Source organism: Lethenteron reissneri, chromosome 44 (genome assembly GCF_015708825.2).
Source record: "Lethenteron reissneri isolate LAM-NWPU_2019-01 chromosome 44, ASM1570882v1, whole genome shotgun sequence".
Classification (NCBI taxonomy): domain Eukaryota; kingdom Metazoa; phylum Chordata; class Hyperoartia; order Petromyzontiformes; family Petromyzontidae; genus Lethenteron; species Lethenteron reissneri.
This window is the reverse complement of record NC_083822.1, coordinates 137,829-150,760: the sequence shown is the minus strand read 5'-3', so window position 1 is coordinate 150,760 and position 12,932 is coordinate 137,829.

Genomic DNA, 12,932 nt, shown 5'->3' with positions numbered 1-12,932 from the left:
TGTCTCTCTCTCTGCTTGTGTCTGCCTGTGTGTCTATGTTATGTCTCTCTATCTGCTTGTGTCTGCCTGTGTGTCTATGTTATGTCTCTCTCTCTGCTTGTGTCTGCCTGTGTGTCTATGTTATGTCTCTCTCTCTGCTTGTGTCTGCCTGTGTGTCTATGTTATGTCTCTCTCTGCTTGTGTCTGCCTGTGTGTCTATGTTATGTCTCTCTCTGCTTGTGTCTGCCTGTGTGTCTATGTTATGTCCCTCTCTCTGCTTGTGTCTGCCTGTGTCTATGTTATGTCTCTCTCTCTGCTTGTGTCTGCCTGTGTGTCTGTGTTATGTCTCTCTCTCTGCTTGTGTCTGCCTGTGTGTCTATGTTATGTCTCTCTCTGCTTGTGTCTGCCTGTGTGTCTATGTTATGTCTCTCTCTCTGCTTGTGTCTGCCTGTGTGTCTATGTTATGTCTCTCTTTCTCTGCTTGTGTCTGCCTGTGTGTCTATGTTATGTCTCTCTCTCAAATGTATCAATCTTTGGAGGAACGAATATGAAGCCTGAGGCCTAGGTGTATACCAGGCCTGCAGAGGAGGAGGGTTCCTCATCAATTACTTTTAATAGTCATAGATTGGTAGTGATGGGAAGATGTAATGATTGAGTGTGGCAGAGAGCGTGGGTTTAGATCTGAGTTTCAGCCATCATTGCTTAAACTGGGGTCTCAATACTCTGGTTCTTTCGGTAAAGTCACGTAGCTAGAAATACATTAAACTGAAACAAATCACGACGTTTCGATTGCAACACAAGCAATCATCATCAGGTGTGAAAACCACAGCAAGATTTTTTTTTTGCTGAAGTGGGAGAGAGCTGCCGTGGCAAGAGGTTTCTAGATAAGAAGGGGGCAAGGGGAGAGAGAGAGAGGGGGAGGGTACAAGGAGGGGTGCGCTGCGTGAGCGCGAGGAGAGGGCACGTGAGGCTGGGGGGAGGGGGGAAGTGGGCGGGGCTGGAAGTGGGAGGCCGAGAAAGCTGGAGATGCAGGGGGGGGGGGGAATTAACTCTGAAAAAATTAACCCGTAAAAACAAAGTTTTTCACTATAAATTATCTATATGCGTGGCGGCTAGAGTCCTCTCGTCCTCTGGCTTGAGATGGCTGCCACCTATGGGTCAGATGATTGCTTGCCACCATTAGGCAATTGGTAATTACATGGAATTTTTTTTTCCTAAAAAGTGTAAAATTTTGGAAAACATTTTTCACGAAAATTAATTGTCACGCACAACGAGTCTATGTGCAAAATGTCAGCTCGATTGGATCACGGGAAGTGGGTAAAAAAAAACGACCAAAAGATTTGCACGGTCGTAAGCGCGCAAGCAAGTGAACTTAATATAAAGAATTTAAAAATAGACTAGTACCCGGCAGATATGATACACACAACCATAAAGCAGTTACGGTTTTACCTGGTTAATAACATCCTTCCAATGATTGCTCAATTTGTATCCATATTCTCGGTTGAAGGTACGTCTGTTTATATATCTGGATGGCTTCATGAACAAACCTTTGATAGTAGCCAGAAGGTTTGCAGAGTACCTTGGGCTCGGAAAAAACAATATCATGCGTGCCCACAGCGTTATAACAATGGTCAGCCTCGGCAGAGGTATTGGTTCTGTCGTGTTTCAGATCTGCCTTGTGTTCGCGGACACAGTCCGAGACATGTCGTTTCGTTTTCCAAATGTAACTGCGACCGCAGGTACAACTCATTTGTAAACTCGAGTATATTGCATGTCAGGAATGGCATCCTTCACAGATGGGATTAGATCACGGATTTTGTGTATTTTATTGAATCGGACCTGGATCTTGTATTTGTTTAAGATTTTGGAAATATTTTTGGTAACACCTGCTATGTATGGTAACATGATGGTTTTGATCGGCTTCTCAGGGGGTTGTTTCTCCACGGTTGGAGAAACATCTTTGCGAATAATGCGGTCCGAGTACCCATCAATATTGAGGGCCTGGTGTACGTGTTCCAGTTCACCGGCTAGGTGGTGTTAGTCGGAAATGCAGTGTGCCCTGTGGTGTAGTGTTTTGATGAGGGAATTATTCTGTGCCGGATGGTGGTGGAAATCAGGTTTCAGATAGGAATCTGTGTGGGTGGCTTTTCTGTAGACAGTGTCCCAACGAGCCATTTGGTCTCTTCTCAAACAAAACATCCAGGAATGGTAGCTTAACGTCTTTCTCCACTTCCATGGTGAATTTGATGGACGGGTGTATGGAATTGATGTGGTTGAGAAATTGGTTTAAAGCTGGCAGGCCATGTGGCCAAATGACGAAAGTGTCATCTACATATCTCTTCCACAAGGAAGGACGTAGGGTGGATGTCTGGATGGCATCTGTTTCAAATTTCTCCATGAAAACATTCACTATCACTGGCGATAAGGGAGAACCCATGGGGGTACCTTCATTTTGTTTGTATAAAGTACCATTCCAGGTACAGTAAGTGTTGGTAAGGCAGTGCCTAACCAGAATAGGTACATCAGGATTCAGTCCATGTTGGACAAAGTATTCAATCATTGCTAAGGTGTCAGGTACAGGAACTTTAATGAACAGAGAAACTACATCAAAGCTGACGAGCAAATCATCTGGGGACAGTGAAATGTCCTTGATTAGAGAGACCAAGTGAGCTGAGTTATGTACTGCTAAGGTAGTCTTGGAAGCAAGGTATCAGACAGAAAACGGGCCAGTTTGTAGGTTAGGTGAGTTGATAGTGGAAACGATGGGCCGAAGTGGAGTACCTTCTTGTTTCAGATCTGCCTTGTGTTCGCGGACACAGTCCGAGACATGTCGTTTCGTTTTCCAAATGTAACTGCGACCGCAGGTACAACTCATTTGTAAACTCGAGTATATTGCATGTCAGGAATGGCATCCTTCACAGATGGGATTAGATCACGGATTTTGTGTATTTTATTGAATCGGACCTGGATCTTGTATTTGTTTAAGATTTTGGAAATATTTTTGGTAACACCTGCTATGTATGGTAACATGATGGTTTTGATCGGCTTCTCAGGGGGTTGTTTCTCCACGGTTGGAGAAACATCTTTGCGAATAATGCGGTCCGAGTACCCATCAATATTGAGGGCCTGGTGTACGTGTTCCAGTTCACCGGCTAGGTGGTGTTAGTCGGAAATGCAGTGTGCCCTGTGGTGTAGTGTTTTGATGAGGGAATTATTCTGTGCCGGATGGTGGTGGGAATCAGGTTTCAGATAGGAATCTGTGTGGGTGGCTTTTCTGTAGACAGTGTCCCAACGAGCCATTTGGTCTCTTCTCAAACAAAACATCCAGGAATGGTAGCTTAACGTCTTTCTCCACTTCCATGGTGAATTTGATGGACGGGTGTATGGAATTGATGTGGTTGAGAAATTGGTTTAAAGCTGGCAGGCCATGTGGCCAAATGACGAAAGTGTCATCTACATATCTCTTCCACAAGGAAGGACGTAGGGTGGATGTCTGGATGGCATCTGTTTCAAATTTCTCCATGAAAACATTTACTATCACTGGCGATAAGGGGGAACCCATGGGGGTACCTTCATTTTGTTTGTATAAAGTACCATTCCAGGTACAGTAAGTGTTGGTAAGGCAGTGCCTAACCAGAGTAGGTACATCAGGATGCAGTCCATATTGGACAAAGTATTCAATCATTGCTAAGGTGTCAGGTACAGGAACTTTAATGAACAGAGAAACTACATCAAAGCTGACGAGCAAATCATCTGGGGACAGTGAAATGTCCTTGATTAGAGAGACCAAGTGAGCTGAGTTATGTACTGCTAAGGTAGTCTTGGAAGCAAGGTATCAGACAGAAAACGGGCCAGTTTGTAGGTTAGGTGAGTTGATAGTGGAAACGATGGGCCGAAGTGGAGTACCTTCTTTATGGATTTTTGGAAGACCATAGAATCTGGGTAATCTAGTAGCAGAAGGTTTTAGGGAGAGCCGTTTGAAAGGTTTGATTAGAAAAGTCGAACTGGTAGTGATATTGTTGTTTTTTGTAGCCAGACGGTTGGTAGGATCTTTGTTTTGGTGTAACTGCCATCATTAAGGTCCTGGATTTTGTTGTTGTATGTGGTTTCATCCATGATAACAGTAGCATTGCTCTTGTCGGCTGGGTGGATGACTGTCATTTATTTTTTTCAATTTGGTGAGTTCAGAGCGCTCGTCTTTGCTGATGTTACTAATGGGTTGCTTAGCATTTTTAAGGATGGTGGCAATTTCAGATCCTGCCACATCTGTCGGGATGTGTCCCAAACCTTTGAGGGCTACATCTACCTGGGCAATTAAATAATGAACTGGTGTTTGGGGGTGACAGCAAAATTCAGCCCTCGAGCTAGTACCGATTTTAGGCTATCGGAGATTGTACTGCTACTCTAATTGATAAGTCTTGTTAACATCTAGCTTTTTAATGTGGATCTGGTTTCTTTTTTGACAAGTTATTGAATTTAGCAATAAGGTTAACCTTACATTTGGAGGACATTGTTCTGGCAGAAGAAGCAGTCATGCTATCTACAAAGTTCCAATCAAATGCGGACATTTTATCTGTTAATGTTAAGTGTGATTGTAGGAGACATGTCTAAATGATCAAGTTCAAGACGGAGTAGTCTTATCCTGAGATTAGAGAAAGGCTAGCTCTTGAATAAAATCCGTTTGACGTTAGAAGTGACAGAAGCAGATGTGAGTGCAAATGTGGTAGGTATTACCTTGTCGCGGCATCTCTTCAGAAAGGTGAGAGACTCGATCATGTGAGCCTTCTTGTCTCGTAGTCTGTTAAAAGCTCTAACAGATGTGTGAAAACCCTCCCCGTATAGGTGGTTCAATCTTGATTGAAAGTTTTCGTGACTGCAGGAATCCATACTCTTTGGTTCTTTCGCTAAAGTCACGTAGTTAGAAATAAATCCAGAAACATAAACAGACATAACTTCAACCGAGAAGATGGATACAAATTGAGCAATCATTGGAAGGATGTCATTAACCAGGTAAAACCTAACTGATTTATGGTTGTGTGTATCATATCTGCCGGGTACTAGTCTATTTTTAAATCCTTTATATTAAGTTCACTTGCTTGCTTGTGTAGTGGGTTCGAATTAGGTGCACACACACGCAGCTTGGAGGCAACACTATTTATTAAACGGTAATATAACACTGTACATGAGGTGGTGACCACCTTCCTCAACTCACTAACACTCTGGAACACGACACAGACTGGACCAGGCAGGCAACGGTCTGCCTGGCCCAGGACGACGACCCGATGATGTCTTCACTTCGGAGTACAACAGCCTCGCTCTGCGTTCATACCACGCTTATATCTCCTCTGGCGTGGCCGGCTCCGCCCAGGCGTGGCTGGCTCTGTCCAGGCCACGCCTCCCTTCCCAGGCCACGCCTCCCTTCCCCCACCTCTGGGAAGGTCCGGGTCCCTCCACCACGTGACCCCCCAGGCACCCCCTTGGGGCCCCCAGCCCTCGTACGGGCCGACACAGTAGTGACCGTTGTATGTCACTACACTTGCGTGCTTGCTTGCTTACGACCGTGCAAATCTTTCGGTCGTTTTTTAACCCACTTCCCGTGATCCAATCGAGCTGACATTTTGCACAGACTCGTTGTGCGTGACAATTAATTTTCTTGAAAAAAAAAATTCCTAAATTTTACAGTTTAGGGAAATTTTTTTAAATATTTAATTACCAATTGCTTAATGGTGGCAGACAATCATCTGGCCCATAGGTGGCAGCCATCTCAAGCCAGAGGACGAGAGGACTCTAGTCGCCCGTTTCATGATGACGCAAATGTTGACTAACCACATGGCATGAAATCCCTGCCCCCACGCTGTACAATGGAGACTATTTATAGAGCAGTTAAATTGAAGCCGCCAGGTTCTTGAAAGTGGTAAAACGGGTCAACGCTAGTGCCCTCGGGAATATACGGGGCATGTCAAGAGGTGATCTTTCATTTTTAAATCATTTATATTAACTTCACTTGCTTGCTTGCTTACTCAAGAAAAACAGAAATGAATAATAAAATGAAACCGATGCCATGCATATAAAGGATTTATAGTGAAAAACTTTGTTTTTACGGGTTAATTTTTTTCCGAGTTAATTTCCCCCTGCATCTCCAGCTTTCTCGGCCTCCCACTTCCAGCCCCGCCCACTCCCCCCCCCCCCCAGCCTCACGTGCCCTCTCCTAGCGCTCGCGCAGCTCTCTCCTCCCCCTCCTCTCTCTCTCTCTCCCCCCATTGCTCCTCCCCTCTTCTTACCTATATAACCTCTTGCCACAGCAGCTCTCTCTCCTGCTTAAGCAAAACATTGTTTTCTTGCTGTGGTTTTCACACCTGATGATAATTGCTTGTATTTCAATGGAAACGTCGTGATTTGATTTATTTTAGTTTATTTCTAACTACGTGACTTTAACGAAAGAACCAAGGAGTATGGGTTCCTGCAGTCACGAAAGCTTGAAATCAAGACTGGGGTCTCAAGTTTATAGAATTTATGGTCTCACCATGCTCACAAAAATACTGCCACGTGATGAATATTTCTCAATAGCAGCTCCTGTTGTGTGGTAAGAGGTAATTACAGGGATCTCAGAATTAGTTGTGTGAAACTCCATGTGCTTCGTTCTTTAATTTATTACTCGCCCTTTGAATACATTTTCTGTTTTCTGTAGCCCGGGAGTTGTGGCGCCAGTCGACCACGTGGGGAGACATTATGGATAAAGTGGACTCTTTCCCAGGACAAAGTTACGAGAATTGCTCCCCAGGGGTCTATGGGGGTCAAACACACCACATTATCTCCATACCATCACACCAAACTATCACTACACCTCACATCACCACACTATCTCTCCACATCACCTTTCCCATCACACCACACTACCACCAACTCAAAACACCATCATAGAGCCTCATCATGCCTCCACATCAGGGGTCCTCAAACTTTTTAAACAGGGGTCCAGTTCACTGTCCCTCAGACCGTTGGAGGGCCGGACTATAGTTAAAAAAAACTATGAACAAATTCCTATGCACACTGCATATATCTTATTTTAAAGTGAAGAAACAAAACGGGAACAAATACAATATTTAAAATGAAGAACAAGTAAAGTTAAATCAACAAACTTGCCAGTATTTCAATGGGAACTATGGGCCTGCTTTTGGCTAATGAGATGGTCAATGTCCGGTTCCAAATTTGTCACTGCTAGTCGTAACAAGTGATGCAAGTGGGCATCCGTTAGTCTAGATCTGGTTGGAGATTTCAAATCTTTTTGGTTCTTTCGGTAAAGTCACGTAGAAGGGAAGTAATAAAATAATAAAAATAAAACAATAAAATAATTCTCACGACGTTTCGGCCACAACACAAGCAGCCGTCCTCAGGTGAAGAACATGTCTGTCGATAAGACAGAGTCTAAATGACACGTCTTAGGCTTGGAGTGTCTATTTAAGCTGTGAGGGAGGAGGAAGAGAGCCTTGACAAAATAATTTGCATTTGAAGAGGAATTTAGCATATTTATGGGAAATGCAGGAATGCGAATAGTGCTAATTGTGAAATGCGTGGGAGGTGGGCGGGGGGTTTTCAAAGTCATATTATGCCCATGCATTATGCAGGATTAGCAGCATCAAAGGGAGGGGGCAGGGGCAGCACCAACAAAGGGAAGGAATGTGAATAGTATGCAGCTGCAGCAACTAAACAACCACGTAAAAAACTAAAGTATAAACTTCATAGTATCATCAGTATACTAAATCTTTCTGACAGAGCGTCTTTCTGACAGACCTGTTCTTCACCTAAGGACGGCTGCTTGCGTTGTGGCCGAAACGTCGTGAGAATTATTTTATGTTTTTTTTTTATTTTTTTTTATTTCCCTTCTACGTGACTTTACCGAAAGAACCAAGAAGAGTAAATGTAGATGTTTGCATCCGTACATAGATTTGTGAGTATGCATTTGTGTTTGGGTTTATGAGCACGTCCATGTTTACATGCCTGTGGGTATGAATTTTTGCTTGCATGTGCATGTCTGAATGTTTATTTGCTTATCTTTGCTCGAACAGAGGAGCATTGGGGAGTTGAAGCACTTAAGCGGGGTGAAGCGTCTCCAGGAGAAACACCTTGTGAAGGAGAAATGCACCATGGAAAAGGAGCGCCTCATTGAGGTGCAGCGCCTTGCCAGGGTGAAGTACCACACAGAGAAGTGCCTCAGAGACAATCTACTCAAGAACTACCTCATTGAAAAGCACCTCATTGAAGTGAAGTGCTTCAGGGATGAGAAGCGTCTTTGCAAGGCGAAGTGTCTCGAGGAGAGGCATCAGGAGAAGCGTCTTGCCAGGGTGAAGTACCTTGGAGAGGTGAAGCGTCTCCAGGAGGAGAAGTGTCTCAAGGAGGTGGAGCGCATCACTGAAGAGAAGCGCCTCGTTGAAGTGAAGCACCTCGCCAGGGTGAAACACCTCACACAGCAGAAGTGCCTCAGAGACAATCTCCTCAATAATGTGAAACGCCTCATGGAAAAGCGCCTCATTGAGGAGACCAGCTTCATGGAGGAGAAACGCCTTCGTGAGGTGAAGCGTCTCAAGGAGAAGCGTCTGGAGGAGAAGCGTTTCACCAGGGTAAATTACCTCACTGAGGTGAAGCGCTTTGCCAACATGAAGTGGGTCAAGGAGGAGAAGCGCCTCATGGAGAAGACGTGCCTTGTTGAGGTGAAACTTCAAGAGGAAGAGCCCTTCATGGAGGAAAAGCACATTGTAGAGGAAAAGCATCCTGTGGATGAGCAGTGCCTCGCCAAGATGAAGCAACAGTGGCTCCGGACAGCTACCACCAACAGCAGCACCGCCAGCAGCCCCACCACCACCGCCGCCACCGTCGCCTCTGCCACTCTTGTGCAGGGCCCGATTGCTCCGAGCTTTGGAGAAGAGGACTTCCAAGAAGAGAATGCAAACTCTGGGGCCGCTGAGCCACGGTAAACCACTCTGCATGTGTCCTATGTGTGTTTATTTCTGTATTATTATGCTTCATAATCAACGTTTTTGGGTTTAGATCGCGTTATTTATAAATGTGTCGTAACCCTCCACCACCCGACACGGCCAATCAGTAAAAAAGTGTCGCGAAAGCCTACGTGTTAAACATTATTATGCTTGTTTTACTCAGGACGAGCCTTACGAAGTCTCAAGACTTTTTTTCAGAAGGGTCCTGCCAAGTTTGCTCGCAGTAGGGAATGAAGTTGCTACTGTTTTTGATCCAAATTAGGCAATTTGCATTGCTTGTGTGGATCAGTTACAGGGAGAAAGCTGCAGCACCCTTCCAGAATAGGGGGCAACACACTCCAGAGAGAGAATATGGCCAAACATGGAAATCAAACCCAGGTCTCTCTTGCTGTGAGGCACAGATGCTCCAGCCCTGCCACATTTACAAATACACAGACACAGCAAGCCCAACGCGTACATTCGGCTATACTATGGACAGATATATTTTCCATAATTAGTGTCTGGGTTAGACCACATAATGATGCGGCCATATCTTCACCATGTAACCCTCCATCCATCGTGATATTTTGGCAGTCTAAGGCCTGTCTCCAGGCCAGCTTCCAAGTTGCCTTGTAATGTACAGAGACAGCTACCACTGGGAGGGGTGTCCAATTTCAAATGTATTGAGACGAGAGATGCAAGATGTGAGTGGCTCATCGCGTGCAATGCACTCTGAGATGCCTTCGATGTTAAGGGAGGCGGCTCTTTCGACCACAAATCACTGTCAGATATCTTTCCGAAATCGTGGATGGGTTTACGCGGCCAAAAGGTAGCGCACTCAACGTTCACCACTTACAGTTCAGATCTTGCTTCTCGCCCTTGCTATTACTGCCACCGCATTAACCACAAAGATACACATCCATTCCATCACAGCGGACTTTCAAAAACTCCACCGATATCATTTTAAATGTGTAGGCCATTATGTTCAAGGGAATAATTAGAATATTCATATAAACAATAATTTCACGACAAATTATTCAGCTAAATTTACACAGCAACGCCACCCAGTACTTTGAAACTACAGCAGTCTGTGTGAGACAGCTGCACCTACCTCAAGGATAGCCTTGAGCTATGAGAATGACAGCGCCAATACCAAGCACTCACTGGCCATGTCGTTATTGCTGTTTATATTAAGCTCAGATTAATCCGCCACACATTCCACACACGGACGATGGAGAGATGGCGATGTCTGCCATAGCAGGAAGTTGGAACGGTGCCGTGTTTTGTCTCTTCACAGATTTGAACCAGCGCAGCCCTCCTCCTCACTCATCCAGGCCTTTGAAGCAAAGACAGAGGTTATGGTGGAGACAAAGGAGGAGGTGAAGGAGGTGGTGAAAGAAGAGATGATGGAGGATGAGGTAGAGGCAGAGAAATCGGAGGAAGAGAAGACAAAGGAGGACGAGATTGTGATGGAGACAATGGAGAACACGGAGGGAGAGGATAAAGACAATATGGAGGTGGAGGACCAGGACAAAACAAAAGATGAACAGATGGTCGTGGTGGGGGACATGGAGAAGATGGACAAAGGGGAAACAATGGTGGTGGAGGAGGAAGAGAAGATGGTGGTGGAGATGGTGCTGCAGGAAGGTGAGGAGATTATGAAGGAAGAGATGGTGGTCGGGAAGGGGGAGAAGATGGAAACGAAGACAAATGTGGAGCAGGAAGAGAAGGTAGAGGAGATGGTGGTGGTGGAGGATGAAGAGAAGGAGATGGAGGATGAGACAGAGGAGGAGAAGATGGAGGAGGTTCAGGAGGTGGTGATGCACGAAAAGAAGAGGAAGCGAGGAGGCTTTGTTCACATGGCAAGAGCAATCACCTCACTCCTCCGCCGCGTGCTGCTTTGTGGCGGCAGGTTCACCGCCCAGTAGGGGTGGTCGTGGATTGGTGCCAACCATGACCGCTATCACCACACTACCCACCCACCCCATGATACACGCCACACACACACCACACAGTTCCCCAGATAGACGGTGCCACTGGGACCACAGCTGGGGAATGAAGCTGAGCAGCAGATGCCAGGACTACAGGGGAGAATGACTGCTACCAGGACACCTCACACACACACACGGGACTATCCCAATAGCATAGCCAACCCCACACTGGGCCCCTTTCATGCTGGTTTTCATCCAGGCAGTCCTCATGGGATGACCTTGCCATGGTTTCCAGGACATGGAAGGGGCAGCTGACCCAGGGTGAGAGAGCGGGAGGGGTCAGGTGCAGACAATGAACAAAACCTGCACGTGCCAAGTTTCAAGGCCACCCTGTTAATAATGAATATAAATACTATTGTTGTTACCATAAACTTTGTGAAATCAACCTTTGAGGACACAGCATAACGTTGCATTGCTTGTGCTTCCTGGGTTGGTTAAATGTGCCTTGGCTTGTGCGTGCGATGTCCCGGCTGTGTGTGCGGCGGTACAAGGACACAATGAGACGTTTTGGGAAATGGTCCTTCTTCAGAGCACATACAAGCGGTGGTGGGAAAACATTCAGGCGATTTGCCTTCTTAATGACAAATCCGCCCCTCCTCTCCCCCATGAATCCACTGTTCCACTGTGCCACTGCTCCACTGCCCCATTGCTCCACTGTCCCATTGCCCCACGGCCCCTGTGCTCCACTGCCCCACTGCTCCACCATCTGGCACAGCAGTTGAAACGAATTATTGAGTATCTTAAATCCTCCTGCCTCTGTCCACCAAGCAGTGAAATCGGGTGCGCCACAATCGTGAGGCAAGATGTTTGGTGGATTAAAGAGAAAGCAATTGCAGGACTGTCCCACTGTTCCACAATCCAATTTGCTTTGGCAAAATATTCAAAGAATGCTGCTGCTCACTAAACAGGTTGCTGCTTATGTATATAACGTGGGGGGGGGCATGTTTAGACGCAGCCCAGTGACCTCGTGGTCATAGCACTAAACTGGCACCACGGAGTACCTCAGTTTGAATCCAGGCAGCCGCCTGTGATCAAAGCGGATTCTCAAGTCTAGCGAGTTAATGGTCTCAGCCTGGTCGTCATGGACTGCACAAAATAAACCATCACCTGGCTGTAATGTGGTTCTCCATGTAATTGATCAATTCCAGCTGTAAGACGTAACAACATTATTATAGATCATTGTCTCTGACATACACTCATCCCAGAAGCATGTTTGTACACGTACAAAAAAAAACCGTATATAGCCCTCACGAGACTTTTAGGGAAAGTGTTGTTAGCAAGCACGCTACGAAGCGGGTGGCCAGCACAACGTTCGACCACCTTTCAATCCCTAGTGGCGATGCTTACACAGCACGCCATGTACTCCTTTAAAGTTGAGTCGACCTAGGGGAGGCCCAAGACCAAATCAAATAATCGTCACTGCGATTAGCCATAGGTGGGATCCAAAATCGGGTCAACAGGTTCGTAGCCCAGAGCAGTAATCGCTATGCCACCACTCCCCACATACAGACACCTACAAAAACAAAGATCCCCTTTATAGCTTTAACAAACTGTTGAGGCAAGTGCCTTTAGTGAGCAACACCTATGAAGGCTGAGACGGCGCACGAAGGGGTGGGTGGACAGCACCACGCCCCAACGCCGTTGTCACCGGAGTGCTGATTGTGACACACCACACTGAGGAGAGGCCTAAGCCCAGTTCATATCAATCACCACCGAAATTAAACGTTAGCCGTGGACAGCAATCAAACTTGGGCTCCCAGGTTTGTAGCTCAGCGCCCTAACCACTGCAACTACCGCTCTTCACGCAGACAACCGGGTTGGTGGGTCCAACCTGACTCGGAGTAAAACAAGTACCTGATGCGGTGCGTAAACACACGTACCTTAAAGACATAGAAAATCTGGCGTGGTGCTGGCCACAGCCCTGATGCACCGTGCCGGCCTTCATGGTGCTCGCTAACAGCACTTGCCAACACAGGACTGCTGCTTGCATGCT